Source organism: Balaenoptera physalus, assembly GCF_965194825.1.
Source record: "Balaenoptera physalus genome assembly, chromosome: 4".
Taxonomy (NCBI): domain Eukaryota; kingdom Metazoa; phylum Chordata; class Mammalia; order Artiodactyla; family Balaenopteridae; genus Balaenoptera; species Balaenoptera physalus.
In genome coordinates, this window is record NC_138891.1 from 59,274,814 (window position 1) to 59,289,595 (window position 14,782).

The window sequence follows — 14,782 nt, forward strand, 5'->3', positions numbered from 1 at the left end:
ACTCACCAATCATAATAGGTGCCCAATCAGTAGCTTTCATCTTGTAGTTCTTAAAACACCTTCAGAAAACGTGGAACATTTAGGCCTGAAGCAGAAAACACTGGTGTGTAAAACTGATGTGACTCTTAAAATGTGGTCTCTCCCTCAGAAAATAGGCCTAAGCACTTTAGTCTCTCCTGTCTCAGGGTGTGTTCTTGACCATCCAGGAGCACTTTTGAGGAAGTTGAGTCCACCTCTATCTCTATTTTTATTTAAAAAAAATCAGTCCTCAATGACCAGGGTCACCAACTGGTCCCAAAGCACTCCTTGTCATTTTTTCTAATTTCACAGTGGGTCACTTGAGGAACAGGATTGCCCATACCCCAAATTCCTGAGTTGTGCATGGAGATTAAGCTCCTCCCAGGGACCTTGTTATAATCCTTTATTTTGTAAAATGTTCTGTGACTGTCTCATCAATGAAACTACCTTGTGCGAACAAAGATTGTGCTTGATTCTTTTGAACTACTTCGTATTCTTTGGTATAGTGATAGACACTCAAGTTCACTCAGTAAATACAAGTAACTACTAAATTCTTTTTTCACGTGACGGTACTGAAATCACGTAATATGGCCAACTCTGACAGAAGGTGATTTTGAATTACATAAAAAGTCTTAGACATTTAAAGAAATGAAATAGTTTCAAAATAAAAATAAAATCTAAATAAAATTTCATTAAAATTTATAAAATGTTACCAAGTAAAGATGCTTAAAATTGGCTTTGAAGGACAGATAAGACTTCTTTTTAATTAACAAGATCCATTTGTCCACAATTTACCATTTGTTTGTTCTCTGGAGAAGGTTAAACATTCCCCATCTCACTCCCACCTTGTCCCCCAGGCATATTTACTCTGTTTGCTTAGCAAGCTTTCCTGACAAAGGGTCAAAGTCGCATCACTCAGTGTTCACTCATCTATAACCAGTTCTCAATTAGTGAAGTTTTACTATCAGGCTTACTCTGATTAACGTGGCTTTAAATTACTTGGAACCTATTTTGCCTTAATATTGAGTTTCTCTATTATGCACCTGGAAACAACTTTTGTTACCTAAAATGGTCTGGTTTAAAAAAATTGTTTTCTTTTGACCTTGTTTGGCTTATGCTGAGGATGACATAAATAATACATATTCAATAATTAAGAAGTAACATTTAATTTCTGGTATGATATGTTTTCCTTTCTTGTATGATAAATCCCAAATTTGTTATTTATATTTATATAAATATATTTATGTTTGAGAGGCCTTTGATGATTGTGTGAAATATGTAACCAAAAAAATGCAATGGTAATTAGAGGGTTACTTTTGTTATTTTCAATTGCTTGTTAAATACCTCAGATGATTTGCAAAACAGGCATTTGGGGGAGGGGGGTTATTTTTAAACAAAAGGAAAAAGACTGAAAACACAAAGTTCTAAAGATTACTTTGTTATTTTTTTTCTTTTCAAAAAATATCCTGCCAAATACAAATACTCCAGACTACTTGTATCTTACTTGCACAAATGGATACGTATCCAACACTCAAGAGAAAGTAAGGTGTTATGAGAATCATTCATCACCAGCATAAATAGTTGCTGAAATTCTGCTGAATCAGTGGTGTTTGGGGCATAGGGAGAGGTGAGACATGGCCTCTCTCTGGGAGGGGTTAGGAGAAGAGGTATTGAGGTCTGGTTTCTAAGTGCTTGAAATTAGCCAAGGTGGTATAGTACACAAGATAGTAAAATGTGGAAGGATAGTGGTGTGGAAACTTGGGAGGAACCATGTACAAAAAAACAGTTTCTTTATCACTCCCATCTTTTCCACATATTCTTGATTGGAAAGTTTTGCAAAGAAAATATAATAAATAAGAATCCCTGTAGATAAATATGTGGTTAAGACAATGAAACAGTTCCCTTGAATTGATTTGATTACCTGTGAAACTCTTTTTCTTATCGGTGATTAGATGCATCCCCCAACATCTTGCCCCTAGTAAGTAAAATCTATTTACCAAGTAAAAAAAACAAAGAAGAAAGAATTCCATCCCCCTACCAAATTGGAGGCCTTTCAACATTGACTATTGTTATCTTAGAGCAAAGAAATTGAATCCCACCTCTTTTAAAAAATAGATGTAAAGACCATGTGGTAAATATATTGTTACCAAATTTTTGAATTTGAGATAGCAAATTTATGCAGATGTCATAAGGTAGAATTACACTGTGTCCACTTTCTTTCTAGAGGAGGGCTAGTAACTAGTGAACTTGAATTCCCCTTTATGAATGTTTCAGGCAAACTCTATTCCTAATTTATGAATAAGCGCTGTGGACTTGGAGTCTGACTACTCAGTAGCCTTCTTTGTATCTTTCCTCATTTTCTGGCAGGTGCAAGTTTTTACCAGCTTGTTCTCCAGTCACCAAATGCTCCAGTTTTGTTGATGTAACTTAGGAAAACTAAATTACAGAAACTAGGCTAAATTCACAAGCTACTAGCCAAAAAGGTCTCAGCTAAGGTACTCCACCTGCCTGACTTCCCTGAAACAGTTCTAAGAGAGAAGCTGAGGCTTTGGGCATTTCTATTCTAAAATTCTGGATCAGACTCTGGCATCTCTGCTTATCTTGATAGTCCTCTGGGGGGTCATCAGCAGTGTGTGAGTTGCCTCCTCCCTCATGCCTTCTGGTTCCTTAAAAGGATGAACAGGGGCTTCCCTGGTGGCGCAGTGGTTGAGAGTCTGCCTGCCAATGCAGGGGACACGGGTTTGAGCCCTGGTCTGGGAAGATCCCACATGCTGCGGAGCAACTGGGCCCATGAGCCACAACTACTGAGCCTGCGCGTCTGTAGCCTGTGCTCTGCAACAAGAGAGGCCGCGATAATGAGAGGCCCGCGCACCGCAATGAAGAGTGGCCCCCGCTTGCCCCAACTAGAGAAAGCCCTTGCACAGAAACGAAGACCCAACACAGCCATAAATAAATAAATAAATAAATAAATTAATTAATAAATAAGTTAATTAAAAAAAAAAAAAAAAAAGGATGAACAGTCTTTCTCACTCTGGGGAGAGAAGTTAGGGTAAGTATGGAGAGACACCGGAGTGATGAGCCCCAGTCACTGTGTGGCCATGGGATTAACAGCTAATGGAGCCGGTGTAGCCTCCATGGTCAGCGGAAGGGAAAGAAGGATTGCATGGTGTGGCATGCTGGCACAAACACCATGACTGGAGTCAGAAGACCGGAGTTTCAAATCCCAGCTCTTTTATAAATTATTCTCTCTAAGGCTTCATTTTACCTTCTGAAAATAGGATAGAAATACTATATTTCTACTTCATACATTTATGAGAGTTAAGTATATATGAAAGCACTTCCACAACGCCTGGCACATGGTAGTGACTCAATAAATATTAATTGACTCTGAATGGTTACTGCTGAACTCATGGACTCTGTGGGCTAAGTGTCCTTATGAAGTAGGTAGCAGAAGATACAATATTATGTTTGTGAGATTCATCCATGGAGTAAGTAGCAATAGTTATTACATTCTATCCACTGTATAGTATTTCATCATCTGAATATACCACAATTTATCCATTAAACCGTTGATGGACATTTGGGTTGTTTCTAGCTTTTGGTTATTACAGAAGCCACCGTAATGAACTTGAGTTTAGAAGCCATATGGAATGTAAGAGGAGCAATAAGTATGAAAGCAGTAAAGAGATTTCAATAACAGCAACAGAGGCAGAGAATAGTCACAGTATGGCTAGGAGACCAGGTTTGGGATGACCTAAATCAAAACCATATGACCTAGCAATCCCAGTACTGGGCATATACCCTGAGAAAACCATAATTCAAAAAGAGTCATGTACCACAATGTTCATTGCAGCTCTATTTACAATAGCAAGGACATGGAAGCAACCTAAGTGTCCATCGACAGATGAATGGATAAAGAAGATGTGGCACATATATACAATGGAATATTACTCAGCCATAAAAAGAAACGAAATTGAGTTATTTGTAGTGAGGTGGATGGACCTAGAGTCTGTCATACAGAGTGAAGTAAGTCAGAAAGAGAAAAACAAATACCGTATGCTAACACATATATATGGAATCTAAAAAAAAAAATGGCTCTGAAAAACCTAGGGGCAGGACGGGAATAAAGACGCAGACATAGAGAATGGACTTGAGGACAAGGGGAGGGGGAAGGGTAAGCTGGGAGGAAGTGAGAGAGTGGCATGGACTTATATACACTACCAAATGTAAAATAGATAGCTATATAGATAGTGGGAAGCAGCCGCATAGCACAGGGAGATCAGCTCAGTGCCTTGTGACCACCTAGAGGGGTGGGATAGGGAGGGTGGGAGGGAGACACAAGACGGAGGAGATATGGGGATATATGTATATGTATAGCTGATTCACTTTGTTATAAAGCAGAAACTAACACACCATTGTAAAGCAATTATACACCAATAAAGATGTTAAAAAAAAAAAAAAAAAGACTTATAAGGCAGAGGAATCAAGGCTCTGAAGCAAGGCCAGGATGCTGAATCTAGCCACTAGGGATAATGAGAAACCAGTTTCTAATGAGCTGAGATTAGTAACTGTTATGGTCTGAATTGTGTCTCTTCAAAATTCATATATTGAAGGCCTAACACCCAGTAGCTCAGAATGTGACTGTATTTGGAGGTATGGTCTTTATTAAGGTGGTAATTAAGTTAAAATGAAGTATTAGGGTGGGCCCTAATTCAATATGACTTCTTATAAGAAGAGGAAATTAGGACATAGAAGGAAGACTATGTGAAGGCATGAGGAGAAGACAGCCATCTATAAGCTAAGGAGAGAGGCTTCAGAAGAAGCCAATCCTGACACCTTGATCTCAGAATTCTAGTCTCCAGAACTGTGAGCAAATAAATTTCTGTTGTTTAAGCCACCCAGCTTGCGGCACTGTGTTACGGACACCCTAGTAAACTAATACAATAATGAAAAAACTACCCATGATTACAAAGTAATCTTACTTTCGTACTTCAATAAATTGTTTAGAAACATCCAAAGACAATTCAGTTACAGGTCTATTTTAAGCCTTCTCAGTTAATTCCTTTTGCGATTTCTAATCTGATCAAAAGGACTTTGTGGATATTGAAAACTATAAATTTTGAACCCAGGTGGCCAAAATTGGCCACTATGGTGATATCCCATCAGGGACTATGACCTACTTGTCAGGGAGTGTTACCTAAAAGAAATTCAAATGAAGATTGTGCGTGGAGTGGTCAGCCAGTGCCAATAGGAGCTGTGTGTTGGTTCCCAAACTTGAATAGAGATTTTAGCGACAACATGTAAAAGTGAGAACTCAATATACACTAATAATTTTAAAAACCAGCAAAATCCTATTAGCTGAGTAAATTATTTTCCATATGTATTTGGGTGTCTACAGTATCTGAAAGAACTATTTATTATTTTGAAAGAGTAATTTGATAAGGCTACACTATAATGAAATGTAAAAGCTAATGGACTTCCCCTAACAATAGAAAAACAAGGCAAATCTGGATCTGGCCCATTCAGGTAGCAGTTGCAAAACTCCAAGGTACCATGAGATTGCTGATGAATTCACAGACTGTGTTATGTGCTCTAGGGTTGACAATGGTAGGGCCCTAATATGGTAGGGCCATATTAGGAAATCTATTCAACCAAAGTTATATAATCACAATAAAAAAGATGACCTTCAACTTTCAAAGTCTAAGAAAGGCTTCAACAATAGAAGACCTTAAGAGTGTTAAAACATTTCTAGCAGTTCTAAAAGTATATATTTCTACTAATGAGTTCACTGGTTTGTCTGATGAATTACAAATTCACACCACATTCATATCTTGTTCCTAAATTCTGAAGGATTAGAACAGTTTGGTGGACCGTTGAGTTCATGGAGGTGTTGAGTCATTTCTACACCCTACTTTAGGCAGATTGCCTATATCGCCTATACTGGAAATATGTCTTTAATCTATGTCCCAAGTCACTACAGGCAAAAGAGTGATTTGATAATATTAATTTTAAATTGCCTATGAAGTTTTTCTCAATCTCCTAAAGATGTATTCTCTGCTATCCCTTACATTTTCTTCCTCCTGAATGTCAGATATATATCAAAATAGATTAAGTTAACATTCAAAAGAGATTTGGCCTGAACTTACTTCAACCTACTAAATAAAACATTATGATCTATTAGTTTCAAAGATAAAAGCAACTACATGATAGTGATATTTCATTAGACAGATTGAAATTGATTCTAATTCTAGATAGATGTTATGTGTATAGAAAAAAATTAATTTCTTTAAGATCCTAGTTTTTCCCACATCAACATATACCAGAGTTTATTAAGCTTTTAAAAGGTTCCCAGAAAGTATAAAAGGTCTTAGATTCTCCACTTAAGCTATTCCTCTAAACACTAAATTGAAGAAAGCTCAAAATGGTTTAAATCTATCAAAATTTGTCTGAAAATTTACCATTACTCTTCCCTCCTCCACAGATTAACAATATCACACTATTTCCTTTTAGCCACTTATAATCTGTTCAGTTATAGTAAAACAAAAACCTAATTAACCAGTATCCTCAATTAATTTTTCCAGAAAATGTCATGTTTAGAAGAAAAAATTAATTTACAAACAAACAACCTCATTTGAAGGATACTAAAGATTCCAAGTTATGCCCCACAGTCAGTATATATTCAGCCCATCTCTGACAATTACATCTGGGTACCACTCAGTAAGGAAAGATGCACTGAGTAATAGCCCTGAGGACAGTAATATCTCCATTCTTCAAAGAAAGAATTAGGTATAGTGTTATTGTACTTAGTAATACAGAAAGAAGCATTAATACATTTTAGAAAGATCTGCCACTAAAAAAGTTTTTTTTCCCCTTTTGGTCAATCTTGATGCAATGAAAAATTTCAATTAATAACAACACTCAAATAGCTCTGAGTGTTCTGGTTAATTGAAACCTTGTAATATTTCACTAGACTCAAAAACACAAAGACTTCTTTTTAACTTCTTATACTTAAACACACTTTTCCTCAAATGTCAACACCAAAGTAATAGAAGATCAGTTATTTTAAAGGCTTACTTCCTGTTTTTTTCCCTTAGTCCATCACAGATCACAGTTGCTTTTAGTTGTGACACATACATGTATGTCATATATGTTCTGTCATACCTAAATATATATATTATATATGTTATCTATTACTATATCTATATCTATATCATGACTAACTTATGCAACTGAATAAAAATGTTAGATTCATTTTCTAGTCTTATTTCCATCTATGATAAACATTTGTTGCAAATGTCTTTTAAGCGAATTTAAATTTCAGTAAAAATATAACATACTTTGCTGCAGAACTTGTATATTAAAGTCATCAAAATTTAGAAATTCCAGAAATATTTTTTTCTGCTTGACCTTTCCAACAACTTAAAAAAATTTTTTTCAGTAGGCTTAGAGTTAAGCTGACATTTTCTTTGAAAAGTGAGAATGAAGCTGTTTGCATTTTTACTCTCATTTAAAAAAAAAAACGCTTATTTTCTTAGAGAAGATTTAATTGGAAATAGAAATGTGCTTCTTGACTTTGGATATTTTAATATCACAGTGGTTTCAGTTACGACAACAATAATACAAACTATGTCACAGTAAACAAAGAAAGTGATAGTTTTTGAAAGAATTTAACTTGGATTTCTCTATTATGGAACTTATTGTCTATTTAGGTCTCTTTTAACTAGTATTGTATAATTTTACTCATTTATTTGTTTTAGTTTAAATTCTGTGAAGGTTTATAGTTTATTTAAAAATCATATCATACCATGTCAATAATTTTATCTTTTTCCCCTTCTCCAAAATGAACAATGAAATTAGGTACTTCATACGCTGGGATCTTTTATGAATGTGGTTTCCCTCTATATGATATTTGTGACTGCAGAGGCAAGAGCAAGAGTTGACAAAAATACACAGACTGGATCTTTCATTTGATTAGCCTGGGTTTCAGAAAGTTGATGTCTCAAGTGCAAACGTGGTTCAGAATGTCAATCTTCCTACAGGGCACCAAATTTCAACAGAGGACAGTCCAAATTGTAAGAGTTGCCTGGCATCATGAACGTTCTTGAGAGAAGGGGCTCTTTGTGACTCTGTCCCTCCTTGGGTCTGCAGGATCCTCTTCCATCACTTCCTCTCCTGCAGCTCCCTTCTTACCAGCTCTTCTGCACCACTCCCCACGCCAGTGAAGGCTGTATGGATGCAAGTTTCTGCATCTCTGCAGAGACTGTTTTCTTCACTTGGAATTCCCATCTCTTCATCTCTACCTGTTGAATTCCGTCTATTCTTCCAGATCCCGTTCAATGACGATTTTTTCTTTCGTTGAAGTCTAGACTTTGATCTCCCTGAAGCTGGACACTGAGTCTCATATTCTGCATTGTGTTGCCACAAGCGCAGTGTCTTGTGGGTAGAGGGGCGCTAAATGAAGGTTCGTTGAGTGAATGAATGAATGAAGGCATGGGTAGATGGATAGATGATATATAGTCCTATCTGCCTATGACTTCTTGAGGTTTCTCCTAAACCTGGGTTACAGAAGTATGACACTACCTCCTTCACATACCCCTCCACCACTAAGCAGAAACTGGAAATTTTGGCTTCTGGCTAAGAATTTAATGGCATCCTTACCCGTGATAATTAAAAACCCTTTGATCTCACTGTAGTAGCCAAGGCAAAGGCTATTATGAGTATATGGTTCATCCATGGGCTCTTTTCATATTTTCTGCAAATCCCTTTGTGGAGGTGGTGGAAATCACATTTACTTTGGATTAAAACATAGTAGGAATTTGAAATAGGGAAAAAGGAGAGAAAGAAGATTGTCTAAAAAAACTCTGCATAACTAAAAAAAAAATTTGGTGGCAATTTAGTTCTCTCTTCTACCTCCTTCCCCTTCAAGTTACATCCCCAAACTTCCAGTGATATCTGCTGGAGACCCAGATACCTTCTGTAAGATGCAACTTTTTTGCTTGTAATTGAGGAATAGATGTTCCACATGTTCCACACTCATACTGACAAGGTGTGGAAGAAGGAGAGAAAACAGAGAAGTGACTTGTACGCTTTGCTTTGTACCACATATGAAGAGCCCAGAACAGTGCCTGACACAGAGTAGGTTGAATGAATTTTTAAAAATCCCTCTGATAAAGCAGGAGCAGGAGCTCAGAGCCAGAACACTTAGTATCCCCCCAATTTGCAGAAATCTTGTGAAGTGGTGCTGGGATGGAGAGGCACTGAATTTCATAGTGCAGGAGTGCTTTGAGTCAATCTTATTTTGATCCTAAGATTCAGGGAGACCCAACTGGCATAGAGGTTATATAAAATTAAAGAGAAGAAACTATAACTTTAATCAAGGCTGCCTTAAGGAAGGACTAGTACATTCTTGTTCAGTGATATTGAAACCAACACAAATTAACTTAGTGCTGAGAGATATGCAGAGAAGTCCCCTAGTTTTTGAAGATTATTGGAAAAAGTTGAAAATTGCAATGATGTTTTTATGTGGAAATATAGTGATTATGTGTTCTGCCTCGAGGAGGGTAGAAAGCATTTTCTGACTTTCTGAGTTAAACAATTTCCTGAACAATATGAGAATGAAGGAGACACAGGGAGAGTGTTATAGAGTCACCTCTGGAGAAGATGGCTGTGTGCATTAGATGTGCTCTTCACTTTGATGCCTCCAAAAATAAAACAGTTCTTTACTTGATGTTTAACAATGACCCCAGCAATTTCTGCTTCTTGGGAAACTCTTCAGAACTATAAACTTATTTGAAGAGTGTCATGGTCCAAAGAAGAGATGAACATCAGAGCATCTAGCTAATTAAAATAACTATCAAAATGGTATTAAACGTGTTATAGTTTCCAGTTGAATTCTCACAAACACTTCTTTGAAGTGGATATGATTATACCCTCATTTTAGAGAAGAGGTACTTGAAGCTCAGAAAGAATAACTTGCCCAAAGACAGGTACCTAGTAATAGTAGTAGTAGTAATAATAGTAATCACTTTTTGAGCATCTAAAATGTACCAGGCACTGTGCTGAATACTTTACATATATTTCAACAGTACCTAGGTCACAACAACTCTTTGAGGTGTATACTTTTATTATACCCATTGTACAGATGAAGAAACTGAGACAAAGAGAGGTAAGCAGAAAGAGCTAGTCAGTGTCAGAGCTGGGACAGCAGCCCAGAGTCTGACCTCAGGGTCTGTATTTTTAACTACTATGTTTTATTGTCTCTCATTAAAGCTGTGATCAGAAGTCAAGTCTGTCTAATACTGGGGCCACACTCTTAGCCGTGCCCCTCTACTACCACTAGGTTCCACTTAGTGGTACTTCAGAATTTCCTTTGCAGTTTATTTCCTCCTTGGGCAGAAGTAGCCATATGCGGACAATTTCCTGTTGTTAAACAGGCCACACAGCTGGTGGAAGGGTGAGTGCCAGGATTTGGGCACAGGCACATCCGACCCCCAAGCCCGTGCCCTTTCTTCCATACTGCGCTGGATGCCTTGACAGGAAAAGCCCTGAAGACACCATGGCACAGCAGCTTATGAGTGTTATTGAACGGATTCATTAGTAAAAGTTCCTTTCTACCTCCCTCTGGACCAAGAGGCAGAAAGCCTAGGTTTAAATCCCAGCACTCCCACTTATGAGGGTGTCACTTTGGGTAAAGTTGCCTTTCTGAGCTTCTCCGCTCTCATCTGTTAAAATGGGAATAATGATACCCACTTCACAGTGCTGTGCGAAAGAACTCAGCAAAGGGAGTGAACAGTGTGGGCGTTTGATAGACATTAGTTTCCTTTTTTTTTTTTCTTCCTTGCTCTTTTGTCTCATCCCTCTCTTCTCTTGGGCAAAAGATATCACCATGTTTAAGTGATACAAGCACTATGCTACAATTGGCGTATATTTGTGTGTACTTCATGAGACATCCACAGATGGTAGAGAAGAAAAGGGGTCCTATGAAGTGAAAACATTTGAGACTTCTTTCAGTCTTCAAGTTCTACTGAATTCTCTTAACATACCATATATTTCAGGCCAGCTCAAGCCCAGCCGTGGGTTTGGAAGCACATTCCACAGATACCAGGACTTGATCAAGTACCATCTCATTCTATGTTCTTGTGACTTCACATCCATCTATCCTGGATTGTCTTTTGTGTACACCACAGTTACCAGCACAGAGGGAAAGGCAAGGTCAGGGAAGTAACAAGACACTCTGTCAAACTCTTTATGTTGAAGGTCAAATAGAATTCTTAAAACAGCCCAGAAAAGTAGGTCCTAATGCTTCCTTTAATAATGCTGAAGGTTAAAGTGGCAAGGTGGGATTTAATCTGGGTTTGTTTAACAATGAAGCTGAAGAACTTCCACTATTACAGCAAGCCGCCTCCCTCTAGGTACGTGATAAGCATGAGCTAAACGGATATAGTTTTTAGCTCGCGAAACCCTTCCCAGCCAGAACTACTCCTTGATAAGGGAGAGGTCTATTTTGGTGAGTGATTACAGGGATCCTTCACAGGCACTCTTGAGTCAACACTTGATGGAACTCAGGCTCTATGCTGCTTACATGTATAAATTACACGGTCAGCATTTAGGAGAATGTTTACTTCCTTTTGAGTAGTTTGTCTGCAAATAAGATAGGCTGCTACTGGGTGAGTAGTTTATGGTCGGGACATAGGTGCATCGTATTTCTGTGATGAATGGGAAGATAAGCTTAGCAAGGGCTTTCACTCAACTACCTTTGAAATGAAAAAAGAAAAAAAAAAATGAAACAGCAAATAACTTCCTTAAAATAGTTAAGTGTAACTTCCTTAAAATATTTAAATGTTAGAATTGTTTGTCTTTCTTAGTTCTAGAGAGAGACCTGACAAGATGTCCATCAGAAAAAAAGAATAAGGAACTACCCTTGTAGGTTCCCTGCTCCCAAATATATTCTCTGGAGCCAAAATATACTAAATAGGAAAGAGGGAGCACCAAGCTTCTGATCTGGGAAGAACCTCTATAATGGCTGTCTGTCATCTCTCTACTCCTAATCAGAACCAGTTCTCTCTCCTTCAGATGGCTCTTCTTTCTTAATCCTTTTCTTTTTAGAGGGAAACTCACTGACGCTTCCCCTTTCCCGATTCAACTTCCTTTTGACTTAGGTTGGGTCCTTAATAGAATGAAATTTGTGTTTAAACATCCATTCCCTTATCTTTAACAGAGAACCTGAAACATCCATTTTTCTAAAGCAAAGCTTAAGTCACAAGCGTTTAGACAAAACATATCATGGTTTTATGTGGGAAAAGAGAAAGGCATTAATGGAGAACCTGTTATGGGACTGGTATACATTACATGTTTGATCTAATTTTTTTTTTTAATTTTATTTATTTATTTATTTATGGCTGTGTTGGGTCTTCGTTTCTGGGCGAGGGCTTTCTCTAGTTGTGGCAAGCGGGGACCACTCTTCATCGCGGTGCACGGGCCTCTCACTATCGCGGCCTCTCTTGTTGCGGAGCACAAGCTCCAGACGCGCAGGCTCAGTAGTTGTGGCTCACGGGCCCAGTTGCTCCATGGCATGTGGGATCTTCCCAGACCAGGGCTCGAACCCGTGTCCCCTGCATTAGCAGGCAGATTCTTAACCACTGTGCCACCAGGGAAGCCCTGTTTGATCTAATTTAATCCTCACAAAAATCTTTCAAAATGAAGGTATTATTCTGCCCAAGTTTAATAAAAAGGAGACAGACTTGAAAGAGTTAAGTAATTTGCCCAAGATCATTGGGAGGCTATGTATCTATTTTCTAGAATGCCTTCATAAACTTTTCATGTCTTCACAAACATAAGTTCCATGAGTACATTTTTGTTCACATTTCATGGTGAGCAAAACCACATCAGTTTTGTTCACCATGAAATCTCCATCACCTCAGAGAGTTCTTCACACTTAATAGACGCTCAGAAAGTATTTTGGAATAAACTTATTTGCACCTTTCTATATAAACAGATCTAAGTTAGCTTTCAAAATTAATAAAATTGAGAGAGAAAACACACAATATATGTACATAGACTCAGTGTTGCATAATATAGAGTCAAAAGTAAGTCTGGTACAAAAATGAATACCATGAGCTTCATTTTCCTAAGACACTTATTGCTAACTAGGAACACTGAATCCTAACCAGGTGCATAATTTCTAGTTTCTTTAAGACAGGAAACAAACCAGTTGCCCTGGACACGTACAGCTCTTCTAAAAAGAGATCTCTTCCCTCCTAGGGAATTCTACCCTAGGAGAGGGTACTAGATAATATAACAAGTAATGTCTTAAAAATATCTTTAAGGGAGGCATGATAATGAATGCATTCTATTAGGTTGTTTCTCACTGTGTCTGTCCACAGTGGCCAGTAGCATAACACTAGAGCATAATCCAGCAAATGCCATCATGTCAATCGGATACGAGCTTAAGCAACTAGCAGAATGAAGACTTCTACTTATGATCTCAGTCTGCACTGGTGTTACTCAACTCTCTGATGCTGGCAACTCATATTTGAACTAAATTACAAATGTGTTCTGCTCAATTATTTGCTAAGAGTCCATCTAAAGTTTTTCCTGTCTATGCCCTCAATCTTTATGACTATTTTTCCAGTACTTCGAATCCCATGAAGTATCATCACAAGCACAATGGGAGTGAAGAGAGACATATGTGATCCAAGACTCTGAGAGGGATGACTCAGTCAGCATTCTCACCCTTGGTACACAAGGGTAGGAACAGCTACTGTGTCATCTGGAGCATGGCAATGAGCATAGTCACTGGTTCTTCCTGATATGCTTGCAACCATCTGGGCCTCTAACATCCATTCACATTCAGGCACATCCCCTACTACTCCAACTCCTACATCTTTTGGCAGGAAATACCCACACAGCTGGACTGGATTCATAGGATGTTTTTATTTTTTGCCTCATTAAACTGTAACTTTCCTCAATCAACGTGTGTTTTCTTTATATTCTAGCCCAGAAATCATTTATCAGGAAGAAGCCATCTCAGAGAAGTGCTTCAGGAAAAGGTTTTGCAATGGGCAACAAAAGCATGTTGCTTCTGATTTATGGAGCATTCACACAATTCTTTCTCCTCTACTCCTTGCAATATACACATATTTACTGTATATTCTGTAAAAAGTTCTCTCTGGAGCTGGCTAGGCAAGTTTGTAAATGCTGTGACTATGATTTGTTGCCTGTAAGATTATGGATTAGAGAGCAGTAAGTTAGCCAGTCAACAAATATTGCCAGGCACTGTACCAGGCTGAGGAGACAGTGGTAAACAAGACAGATGCGACCCTTGCAATTTAGAAGCAATGAGAGCTAGTATACACATATTTTCAAGTGTGATAAATTCCATCAAGGAGAAGCACAAGGTGCTGTAAGAAGAGACAATAGCGGGCTGTAAGACAAATACCCTTTCTTTTATTTAGATGTGCCAGGATAATGTCTCCTCTTGCTTGTCCAGTGCTGCCTTTAGAATTTGAGAGCTTTCCTGCTTTGACTTCTCATATCATATCTGTTTGAAGGACAAAATATTCACTAAAACTATTTTAAGCTGGTGATCAGAATGCCATTCAACTAATTTAAAAATCTTCATTCATGTAGGAAGATCAACCTTGCTCTTTATGAAAAAGAATTCCATATTCATTTCATAGGAAAATTTAATTAGGAACTTTAATATATTGGTTATTTACTTTAAATTCTCTGTGAATTAGTCTGCTCAAAGACTTCAGGTGAATTC

General features: G+C 37.8%; 1 protein-coding gene across 12 annotated transcripts in view; it reads right to left on the reverse strand.

Moving 5' to 3' along the window:
- PEX5L (peroxisomal biogenesis factor 5 like) overlaps nucleotides 1-14,782 on the reverse strand; it is a 246,584-nt gene that overhangs the window by 119,107 nt on the left and 112,695 nt on the right. The window contains exon 1 of one of the 12 annotated variants that reach the window (XM_082461399.1): nucleotides 7-12,376. The exons of the other annotated variants lie outside the window; for them this stretch is intronic. The gene's annotated coding sequence lies outside the window, so the exon portion shown is untranslated. Of the gene's footprint in view, nucleotides 1-6; nucleotides 12,377-14,782 lie in introns of those variants that run through there. 12 annotated transcript variants of the gene reach the window in all.